Here is a 12,801-nt window from a genome sequence, read left to right as displayed (position 1 = left end):
GCTGCATGGATCTCAGGCTGCCTGGCGGACATCTCGGCATGGATGAAAGAATATCACTTACAACTCAACCTGGCAAAGACTGAGCTTCTTGTCTTCCCTGCCTCTCCAACTCTACAGCATGATTTCACTATCCAGCTAGGTTCTTCTACAATTACCCCATCAACTTCGGTCAGAAATCTTGGTGTAATCTTTGATGACCAGCTGACCTTCAAAGACCACAATGCAAAGACAGCTCGATCTTGCAGGTTTGCATTGCACAACATCAGAAAGATCAGGCCCTTTCTAACGGAGCATGCTGCACAACTTCTTGTCCAGGTCCTTGTCATTTCTAGGCTGGACTACTGCAATGCTCTTCTAGCTGGACTTCCATCAAGCACATTCAAACCTTTACAAATGATTCAGAATCCTACGGCACGACTGGTCTTCAACGAGCCCAAAAGAGCCCATGTTACAACCTCTCTTTATCTCCCTGCACTGGCTACCGGTTGCGGCTCGCATCAAATTCAAGACATTAATGCTTGCATATACTGTAGAACAGCTACAGGCTCAGCACCCGCCTACTTTCACTCACTATTACGAATCTACATTCCCTCCAGAAGTCTGAGATGTACTAGTGAGCAACCCCTCGTGGTGCCATCACAGAGAGGCACAAAATCACTTTCCAGAACATTCTCGTTCACCGTTCCTGGCTGGTGGAATGATCTTCCAATCCCTATCCGGAATTCTGATTCCCTGACCATTTTCAAGCGGCACCTGAAAACTCATCTCTTTCGGCACCATCTGACTTCGTCCTAAAATTTTTTTTAAATAAATAAAAAATCCTTTGCTTCTCTTTACTTAATCCATAGTCTCGCTTGTACTTATTTAAACAATGCCTGAAACTTGGTATTTCAAGCACTTCCTGTGTCTAATTGCCTCTTTAAGATGAATCGCTTGATGTATTCCCCAAATTGTAAGTTGCTTTGGATAAAAGCATCTGCTAAATGAATAAATGTAAAAGTAATTGTAATAGTGATACTTGCTACTGCTAATTAAATATGCTTATATTAATGCAATATTAGCAATGATTCCTCAGCTGATTAATTACATTTAGATTTGCAAGCATTTTATGTATTACAAGTTTTCTAAAATGTTTTGTTAAAATATGCATTAATTTGCATTTATTTACAGAAAATGAATCTGAACATTGGACACAGCCAGTTTCAAAAAATTTTGTTTCATTTTGTTGACATATTAGAGTCAAAGCTTTTTACTGAAGGGATTTTGGATTTCTCTTTTAATCACTCCATAAATCAAAAAAGACTGTCAACAAGCAGAAAAATAAGTTTTCACTGCATTTTTAGGAATAAAACAGTGTATAAAACCAGGTGAATGATATATGAACAAATCCCTCTATAAAAATGTTCAGAATATAAATAGGAATAAAACTGTAAAATTTGGTGTATGTAAGTGCTGCTGAAGTGGAGAAAAATCTTTTTAAAAAACTGCCTTTAAAGATATGTATTGTAAATTATATCTACAGATGCAAAAAAATAAAGTGCAATAATAAAATCAGTCCGAATTAAATATGAACAAACCTCTCAATAAAAAAACACTAATTTTGGTGTTTGCAAGTGCTGCTTAAGTGGAGAAAAGAACTCTTTAAAAATATGTGTTGTAACTGAAATCTACAGATGCAAATAGATAAAGAGCAATAATAAAATCAGACAAATTACTTTATAAACAAACCCCTCAGTAAAAACCTTCAGAATATAGATAGGAACAAAACTGTTAAGTTTGGTGTAAGTACTTCCAGCCCTCTACGGACACCTTGGCAATTGAATCGCCATTGGCTAGTAAATTTTTTTGTTTACTCGCCAGAATGATATATATATATATATGTAAAATGGCACAGTTTTATAAATATCTGAAAGTACACTCTTAACATCAGTCAGTAAAGCATTGTAATATGATAATCAATATTATTTAATGATAGAACTTTTGTAATTAGAATTAAAACTTGATAACCATGTATGAATGCATATTAGTCATTTTAACTGAACTTCGGACTGGTGGTGGTGCTTTTTTGGTTATTCAGTGTTTCTGTAAAAAAAAAAAATGGGAAAAAACAAACAAAAATACTGATAAGATAATAATGATACGAATTCTACTAATAAGAACAATTTAAAACGCACTAAGGATTAATGAGCTACTGGATTCATGAATATTAATCAGGTTGTGTGCGTTCACGCGAACTGATTTGCTGAAATCAAAATAGGAACGATAATAGATGAGCGCCAGCCAATGAGACTGCTGTTTGCGCATTAGTTCCGCCCACTAATTAGTCGCATATGCAAGTGATTTACTCGCAATGTAGAGGGTTGACTTCTGAAGGGGAGAAGGACACTTTTAAAATGTATTGAAATTGAAATCTACAGATGCAAACAGATAAAATACAATTAAAGTATATTTTGGATGTTTTCTTTTTAGTCTCAAAATTGACTAGTTCATGAAAAACAATGTTATTGCCTATAGTGTCTTGCCTACAATTTTCTGATTCTTAAATAAAGGGCATTAATGGTCTTCAGAGAGAGGTTTTGTGCTGCCAGGGTTTAGTCTGGACGTTTCTGACGGTATAAAAGCACACGTCTGTACTGTCCCTGTAATCGTTAACCTCAGATGGTTTAAAGGCGGGCTGTTAAAACGTCAGCTTTCACTGCAGAACTATTGTGTGCTTTATGAGGACTGCAGACACTCATGACCCAAGAAAGAGAAATCTTTAGTGAAACAAGGACAGTATTCAATAAACTTCACAATTCCTCATGCCTTTTTTTTTTGCACTCGCTCTCTGTGTGGATTTGATTTGATGTATCCATGACAACAGCAAACCTGAGAAAAGCACATACGACAGTTATTCACCATCAACCCAAAAGAACCCCAGAATCATTTCCATCTGAGGAACATCTGTGTGTTGATGGAGGGCAGCGGTATGAGAAATGAAGCAGCGTGAATTAAACAACTTCATCACCTGCTGAAGAAAAGACAAGCGCTGAAGTTTTTTTGCGTTTGCTGTTTCGTAAGACTCATGGTTGACATGACCTTACATAATATAATAAAGTGCAACAATAAAAGGTCAGATACTGATACTGAAATCAGCTCAAACTCGCAGAGTGTCAGGGAAATTACTTTATAGTGCAAAACTACTAAAACATATTTTCAATTTAATTTTTCTTTTTTCTTTTTGAAACAGCAAAACACAAACTGTAGCATCTTTGTATTTAGGCCTATTAGCCTATTATTTTTTTATATAGGCCTAATAGATAGATAGATAGATAGATAGATAGATAGACTGTTTATCAGTTTGTTTTTGCTACATATCTGCAATGTAGTAAATGCAATCATTTATATTTCACAATTCTTTTTCTCATAATATTGTATCGACACACTCAACTATACAGTATATTCCATTTTCAGAATTTCACATTAGATTTAAGTGCTCACGAACATCCAACAAAAAATAGGTCAATTCTTGGCAAGAATGATCTTTATTGGACTTTATGACAGTCAAATCTCTGCTCTATGAGAGCAAATCAAACTGAATCACAATAAACTCTCCGATGCTGAATCACAAAGCAAAGCTAATGTGTGACAGATGAACGAAGACGTCTCTCGTCTCTCTGCCCACCACAGCAAAGTCACTCGAGAGCATCCAGCCAACCACAGACCAAGAGATATGAGAGCGATAGTGATCAGAGGACGGGCTGTGTTCACAGAGATCTGCGCTTCAAGTCTAATCTCTTTATCAGCGAATGAAGACAGACCTGCTGGGAACAGCCAACACATACATAAAACTGACAAACTCAAACTGGATTCCTCACAATGCAATGCAACGCTTTAGATGTTGCATGTTCGTTCATGAGCGTTGCATTACTCAAGTCCATTAGCACTATTACTATCGCTCATACTAAGATTTAGAAGTTTAAGTATTTAAACTCAGTGTGTGCATCATCTTGCAGCATTTGAGCTCCAAACATGATTGATTCCACAAGTTATGTGACTTTTATTGAAGAAGGGCCCAAAACCACCAAAACCACCCTAGCAACAGCATGGCAACCACACAGCACACCCTAGAAACGGAACGGAACATTGTAGTGCACTCTAGAGAGGAGCATTTTGTTAAATACATGCACCACATATTAATAATCATTTTTACTGTTCTTCAGTGTTTAAGTTATATTAAAATAAATCTGTCACGTTTTTTATGACAGCCACCATTTAAATGTTTATATTTTTTAAAAAATGAATTGGAGTAGAAATAGTTATGTAATTGTAACTTTATTATTATAAAAACTTCATTGAGTGTAATTTAAGCATTTGTGTACAAATCCGTTAATTTTAACCTTCAATATTATAGTAATGTGGTACCAACTGACTCTCATTTATATTTTACAGCATTAGTTGAGTTTTTTTTCTTTGAGAAAAATCGGCATGTGCTGTACCTAATATATATCCAAAATAATCGATATTGAATCGAATCAGAAATCGAATCAAATCGCAAGCTTGAGAATCAGAATCAATTCGAATCGTGAAATTTGTGCTAAAATGCAGCCCTAGTAAAAATCTAGTCATGCTTGCAATTGCTAAACTGGTGATAAATCAGCCTTTTTGGCTGACAGACTCTCTCTCTCTCTCTCACACACACACACACACTCTCTCTCACACACACAAAAACACATACACACACTCACTCATTCTTACACACACACTCACTCTCTCTCACACACACACACACACACACAAACACACTCACTCTCTCTCTCTCTCACACACACACATTCACTCTCTCTCTAACACACTCACACACACTCACACACACACACCATTCATGAAATCCTAAATGGACATTTTTCATCCACAGGGTAAATAATTCCCATGAGCTCAAATCAAAAGTGTGGAAACATTCGTGATTTGGCTCAAAGACACCTCAAGCATCCTGGATAGCTGAGTTTCCATAAGCAGCGCTGCAGCTGGTCTGGGATCAGGAGGCAGGAGCGTCTCTGGAGGATTAGCTAACCACCGTCTTTCTACTCCACCACCTGAGGATCAGCACAGGCTTTTTGGAAAACATGCAGTCAGGGAGCTGAACAAAGCAGGGCGAGTTTCCGTTCCTGCTCTCGCCCCATTCAGCGTGACATTGACAAACGACGCGGTGCGGGCGGACATGAGCAACCTTCCCATGAACACAAGCAAACCAGACAGAAGCAGCTGCCGCACCGATAACCACGCCAGAGAGAGAGAACGAAAGAAAGACAGAAAGCATGAAAAAACCTGAAAGAAAGAAAGAAAGAAAGGACACCTCGTTTTAAAGATTAATAAACCAAAAATGATCAAAACAGTCATCATTTACACATCCTGAATCATTGGGATCTTTTCAGTGATTCATTTGAACTGATTCACAAAGCATTTTTAAATATCTGGACTGTAACTAATTTGAGTAAAACTGTGAGGTGGGCGGCATGTTGGGAACATAAACAGGGCTCTACAGTGCGACCATTTCAGTCGCATTTGCGACTGAAAACTACTGCGTGCGGTGTGACTATGAAAATTTTTTTAGGAGCACCAGTGCGACTGACAAGATCATCATCATATCTGTGATTGCGCCTTGTGATCACCTCGTAATAGGAAGGCTAATTTTTGATAAAAATTTTGGATTACTGATTAGAAGGTGCTCCTAAAATTTTGAACGTGCTCCTATGCACATCAATGAGCCACAATGTCTGATTGAAAACATGCAAGCAGTTAGTGAACGAGACCCTTTTTCTTCAAAAAGGTAAAAATGTAGTTATGGTTGCTAATTTTTATTTCTATTCAACAGGTGATTAATGAGTATTTTGGCTGATAGATCTAATAAGTGATCACCATTTCACACATACTGTATATACAATCTCACACACAGCATTCATGAAATACTAAAATATTATATTGAAAAGAACAGCATCTGAATTAGAATTTTTGAATGCACTATCCCTTTAAAAACAAACCCATGCATATGCGCTTTTATATTTGCAAAACCTCAAATACATGAACGTCCAGATGAACATCAGTGTTTTCAGATAAAGCTTTTGAGAAAGACTTAAGAACTGAACCCATCCCTCAGTAGTGCTGTGCAAATTAGACTTAATTATTTCAAATCTTCACAGCGTGAGAGTGACAGAAAGAACATTAGTGTGAGCAGGAGTCGTTAAAAGCACTCGGGCTGTGCTGCAGAAAGACAAAAGCTGAGAGAGGAGAATGAATTAAGAAGAATAAGAGCGAAGGAACGCGTGTCACTTTCAATATTCAGCCACACATCAGGAGAGTCTTTCAGAAACACTGCACAAACACACCAGAGCTTCATTAGAACTGACTGCACTAATGAGCCGTACAAAATAAACTGACTTTTTGACAGACCGCTCACTTTTCATGAGCCAGTGACAGTTTGGAAATCTATAAGCTCACGGAATCTGGATTGAATGACATTATTCTGTCTGAAAATACCAAAAAGATATGAAATAACAATTAAAAAAGACCCAGTGGATGGAACTTGAGTAATGCAAAGCAAACAACATCCAAAATTAAATTCGTATTCATATTAAAAGCAAATTCCAGTCTTATGAACCACTGTTCAGAAGTTTGTGGTTGGTAAGTTTATTTTTTATGCTCAAGGGGCTGCATTTATTTAATAAAAAATATAGTAAAAACAGTAAAATTGTGAAATATTTTTTTACAATTCAAAGTAGCTGATTTATATTATAATATATATAAAATGTAATTTATTCCAGTGATCAAAGCTGAATTTTCAGCATCATTGCTCCAGTCTTCAGTAGTGGTCGACCGATATATCGCCAAGGCCGATATTTGGCATTTTTCAAATATCGGCCGATAAGTTTTTCTGTTTGGCCGATCAAATTATGCTGCGCTTTATGCATTTGCCCACTGTCATATTCATGTCATTTTCATTGCGTGCTGTATGTAAAATGAGTGTTACCTTGGCTTTATTTGAAAAAAATAAATAAATAAATGATTCACACAAACTTCCCAGAATACGGAGTACCCTATTGGTTACAGTGTTTACTTCCTTTTTAATTAGATTTTTATTAAATATTTATTTATTTGTGAAAAATGCTTTGTCTTCTAAAGTATAAGTATGTTTATTTCATACAATTATTTTTAATCCATTTTCAAATTATTTCAAATTTCTTAAATATTAATTAAAATAAATAAAATTATATCGGCCATCGGCCACCATGCTTTCCAAGATATCGGCATCGGCTGTCAAAAAACCCATATCGGTTGACCACTAGTCTTCAGTTTAGAAATCATTATAATATGCTGATTTGCTGCTCGAGAAACATTTCTGATTATCAATGTTGAAAATAGTTGTGCTGCTTCATATTTTTGTGGAAACTGTGATATATTTTAATTTTCAGGATTCTTTGCTGAATATAAAGTTCAAAAGAACAGCATTTATTTGAAATAGAAATCTTTCGTAACATTATAAATGTCTTTACTGTCACTATTCATGAATTTAATGCATCCTTGCTGAATAAAAGTATTAATTTGTTTTAAAAAAAAATCCTTATTGGCCACAAACTTTTGAATGGCAAAATAAATGAATAAATAAACAAACAAACAAAAATAAAATATAGAATATAAGCAATATAATTTAAAATATATCCAATATATTCTGTAAAAAAATTATTATTAATATAAATTATGAGTCAGGATGAATATTTTTGCAGAATATTTTATCTATTTTTCTCATTCAATATCTCATTTACATAAAAATTATAAAAATCTACCTTTTTTTTTTTGCTCTGTTGATCCTGTCATGAACCTAATCTAACCACAGAAACTGAGTTGAATTTATCGTCTTATCAAATCAAATACTAATCAAACACCTAAACATAAAAACAGAATTCCTCAATATGCCACTGTAGATATATTCTACAATTTCAGAGCATTTTTCCTCTCGCAAATTGATTCATAACATTTTATTTTGGACTAAAAACAGCCGTAAGTTAGTTTTACACAAGCATCTTGCTAAATAAGTTTCTCCTGCAGCTTTAAATGCCAGTGAATGGCGCTTGAATCATTTCTCGGGGGTTCATGTCTTCTCGCATTGTAAACATGTCTTGTTGCAGATGACAGCATGAGCGTAAAGCATCGCTCTCATCCCGACAGACCTGTCAGTGACCAGTGATCTCTTCACGAGTCCTCGGGCGCCTCCAATCAGCTCACATTCCTCTCCAGAAACGCCTCATAAACCACAATCTGTACCATAATGTCACGGGACAAGCAGCAGGATAAAGAGAGACGGCCCAGCCGCAGAAACAAGCACGTCTCCGGCCCCGCGGCCACACCAAACACGCCATGATTCACTGCAAAACAGCCTCAGACGGGATAATGAGCCAAAGATGAACTAAAACACCTTTCATTACACGCTTAGAGCTCTTTCCAAGACTTTTCCTCCGAATGAGAGTTTATGATCGCACTTTTCTGCCTTTTTCACCACCACCGTGCTGTTTTGAGCATATTTTAACACTTTTTCTGCATATAAATGATAAATTACCAGCGAAAATGCTGTCATGGATCAGAAAGCACTAGTGTGATAATATATTACACACACTTCTGGTACATACGGCAGCCAGAATGAATAATAAAACACATTTTAATAACATTTGGTGGTTTTCAAAATACAGAACATACTGCAAATCTTCCTCCTGAATTTCTGGATTTTTTTTAAGTAACACTTCATTTGAAGATTGTATATATTTATATAATTATAATTCATCACAGCTAACATTCACAGTAATCTGTTATTATTGTTAACTAAAATGAAAAAATATTTTCATGAATTTAAATAAAGCTGAAATAAAAATCAGACCTACATACTGTAGAGAAAAAACTAAAATCAAATATAAACAAATTTAACTCTAAGTAAATATTACTAAAACTAAAATAAAAAAAAGAAGCTCAATAAAAATATTTTTTAAAAAACAGCATTACTAAAACTGAAAAAACACAGCTACATATAAATATTAAAAAATAAACTATAGAAATAAAAAAACACACCTAATGAATTACTTGCCTATTCTTACTTATACATATTTATTATAATCTACGTTATTGTTGCTAACTAAATCCAAATCTATTAAAATTCATTTTCATTAATAAAAATGAAGCCAAATTAAAGTAAAACATTCATATTAGAGGAAAAACTTAAAAGTAAAAAAAAAACCTTGAACAAAAATTAAAGTTAAACAGATAATTGATTTAAAAGTTAAAGTACTAAAATTACTAAAGCTAAAATAAAACTAAAACTAAAATGAAAATACAACTAAATAAAAATATATATAAAAAAACTAACTAATAAAATGACAAAAGCTTAAATTATTTGCCTATTTATTGTAAGGCATGTTATTATTGATAACTAATTCTAAAACTGCTGAAACTCATCAAAATAAAATAAAAAACATATTAGAGGGAAAAATACAGTTAGAAATAAAACAATTTACCTTAAAGTCCTAAAATTACTAAGGCTAAAATAAAAATAAAAGCTAAAATGACAACAGCTTAAAAATTAAAAATCTGAAAATATAAAAAAAAAATCCATAAAAATAGGGCAGAAGTCCTGGCAGAAAATGAGCAGTAGTTTTTTTTAGATGGTGCACTACAAACAATACTAAAATAATACTGATTCTAATACATGATCATGCATTCAAATGTATTTCATTTTGAAGGTGGAACCATCAACAGGAAAAGATTTTCATTTGTTTGTATCATTACGAAAAAATATGAAGCACTAAAATGTCCGACAAGCCATCCTGCACAGGCTTCATATAGAAGTGCTACTGAAATTTCCTAAAATACTGTCTGTCTTTTAACCTATAAGGATGATGAGGATCGCTCTGAGCAGCAGCACTGGTGATGTTTTTATTATTTTCAGTGAGACGGCGAGAGACGAAGCGTGTGTGTGATTGTCACAGAAGCGTTCAGGACGACAAACGGCTGTCCTACATTCATCAGGCCTGCAGAGACGCTCCAGCATGTGTGATAGATGGCCCGTGCTGCCCATCGCCCGCGGGTCAGCTCTGTGTGTGTGTGTGCGCAGTGAAACGCATTCAACATGCACATATATGATGGAGAAACCAGCAAAACACACACAGAGCGCTGGCCAATCATTAAACTGAGCAGAGAGGAGGAGAGGGGCAGAGAGATGAATTATTTAACGCAATGGCAACCAAATGAATAAACAAACAGATGAAGCGAGAGATGGCAAGCGCCTCCACTACACCCACGCCTGACAACAAACATCTTCCACACACTCTCAAACCACCACAGACTCATACACAGACAATATCTGCTGCTCATCACATGAGGAGAGCATCACAACGACTCGTCACTGCACACTTTTTATCATTTGATGTTTACAGGCATATTTATACGCTACTAAAGCTGTTCGAAACATGTCAGCAACACCTAAACAACACTTTTTAAAAAGTGTTGATAAATTAAGGGATAAATTATGATAAAGTATGTATGTACTATATTTACTAGAGCCCGACCGATATGGGTTTTTCGGGCCGATACCGATATTAGGGAGTAAAAAAGGCCGATATTGATATATCGGCCGATATTCTTTGTGTATTATAGTACAGTACCTGTCAAAAGTTTGGACACTTTACCATTCGTGTGTCCAAACATTTGACTGGTACTATATATAGAATACAGTATATATATATAAACAGAATATATATATACATAAACACATTTTTTGCAATGATCACTCAAATGTGGTGATGAAACACTTACAATGACGTGACAGAGGTGTCACTATCTCGCAAACGGGCCGGCAGATCGCCACCAAATTCGGGGGATCCCTTCAGCTCAAGGAGCCCTCTCGAACGCCACACTCTGCGCGTCGGTAGCCCCCCGGGATCGCTAGATTGGTCGGCGCTGGACCGCGAATTTAACCACCCATAACTCCCGAACCCCGGGGGCTATCGACGCGGGGGTGGTCTCATTCGAAAGAGGGCCTCGAGACGTACACTCGATTCGCGTTCGAGAGGGTTCCTTGAGCTGAAGGGATCCCCCGAATTATATATATATATTTACACACACACACACACACACACTTTACAAAAAAAACTATATGTGTGTGTGTGTATAAACACATACACAAACAAATACATACTGTACACATTTTAAAATATATATATATATAAACCTATCAACCAAATGTAGACTGCCTTCAAAAGGTATGCTGCCTTCTAAGAAACCTTCTTTTGGCAGCATCACATGTGTCCATCACAGAAAAGCCAAACCCAGAATGCACTGCAACAAGCACTGTATAAAAAATATTTCAGAAGATGGTTGACAGAGTCCAGGGAAACTCCAGTTCTACTTCATTCAGTGCTGAAAAATAATCATTAATATGATATGACTGGTTAAATCAAACATAATCTAAATATATAATAATAATATATTATGGTTCACATCATTAGTTTAGCTTCAAACTCAAGTGTGGGTGTGACGTGTGAAGTTTTCACCTATGTAGAGCTTTCCAGGTCAGCTACTGTCATTTCTTTTAGGATGCTGCCTATTTAGGGACAGACAGCACAGCGGTTCACTAGATTATTAAACTGCAGAAATGTTTACAAAAGCTACTGATTAACAACACATCTGTTCCAATGACAGACTACTGCAAACTTCTTGGCCTCTGCATTTGCATGCTTATATAAAATCAGGTAAACACAAACTAGTTTTTCTGCTGAAACATAGGTATATACAGAGCAGTTCGGTTCAAAATCAATGAGTCAATGAAGCTATCACAAGGAATACGGGAGATATAGCGAAACACAATTTCACATAGCATCTTCTGCTTTGAAGTGGACAAATTTAAATATGCCTTCCTCTAAGAGAGTTTAACCATTACCATTCACCATTAGCATGCTAATTACACAACTTAAATTATTATATATATATATATATATAAATTACCAATATATCTCATGTATAAAATATAGAAATATATTTAAATACAATGAACATATTTTGTATTCAAACATTTTTTTTTTGTTTGAAATTATTTTAATCACATACATACATAATATAAATATGTATATATACATTCAAAACTTACACTTATAGAACTTATATTAATTAAAATAATTGTATATATTTTTACATATGTAAAATTATTTTAATTATATGTACTAAATACAATTTTATTTAAATTATAATTTCATTATAATTTGTATATAATGTATTTAATTTAAATATATATATTTACAAATTATAATTTTTAATTTTCACATTTAAAATGTATACAATTATTTTTATTTATATACTTAAAATAATAATTTTTACACACACACACACACATAGATAGATAAGATTATATGTATATATAAAATAAATTTTATTCTATTTCATTATTCTATTCTAAATAGTTAAATATAATGAATTACTTTACATTTAAATTTATACAATTATTTGTATTTATAATTATATATACACATTAAAAGGTAAATATTAAAATTATAATTGTTTTTATATAACTATACTATTTTACATTTCAATTGTACAAAATTAATTTAATAAGATATTTAAAATTATAGATTATATGTATATATAAAATATAGTTAAATACACTTTCACATTTAAAATTATACAATTATTTTTATGTACTTAAAATTATTTTTACACACACATATGAATGTTATAATTATATATATATATATATATATTATATGTGTGTGTGTGTGTGTGTGTATAAAG

At 34.2% G+C, this 12,801-nt stretch overlaps 1 protein-coding gene and 1 long non-coding RNA gene across 2 annotated transcripts in view; both read right to left on the bottom strand.

Moving 5' to 3' along the window:
• The window catches only part of LOC107752208 (V-set and transmembrane domain-containing protein 2-like protein), a 68,695-nt gene that overhangs the window by 39,612 nt on the left and 16,282 nt on the right, over window positions 1-12,801 (bottom strand). The gene's annotated exons all lie outside the window — the stretch shown is intronic.
• The window catches only part of LOC107752209 (uncharacterized), a 10,084-nt gene continuing 4,279 nt past the window's right edge, over window positions 6,997-12,801 (bottom strand). Inside the window, exon 3 of the long non-coding RNA XR_001641338.1 lies at window positions 6,997-7,006. This is a non-coding gene — a long non-coding RNA (uncharacterized LOC107752209). The remainder of the gene's footprint in view (window positions 7,007-12,801) is intronic.

This window comes from Sinocyclocheilus rhinocerous, unplaced genomic scaffold (assembly GCF_001515625.1).
Source record: "Sinocyclocheilus rhinocerous isolate Xijiao unplaced genomic scaffold, SAMN03320098_v1.1 scaffold1462, whole genome shotgun sequence".
Classification (NCBI taxonomy): domain Eukaryota; kingdom Metazoa; phylum Chordata; class Actinopteri; order Cypriniformes; family Cyprinidae; genus Sinocyclocheilus; species Sinocyclocheilus rhinocerous.
This window is presented reverse-complemented; position numbering and strand designations above follow the sequence as displayed.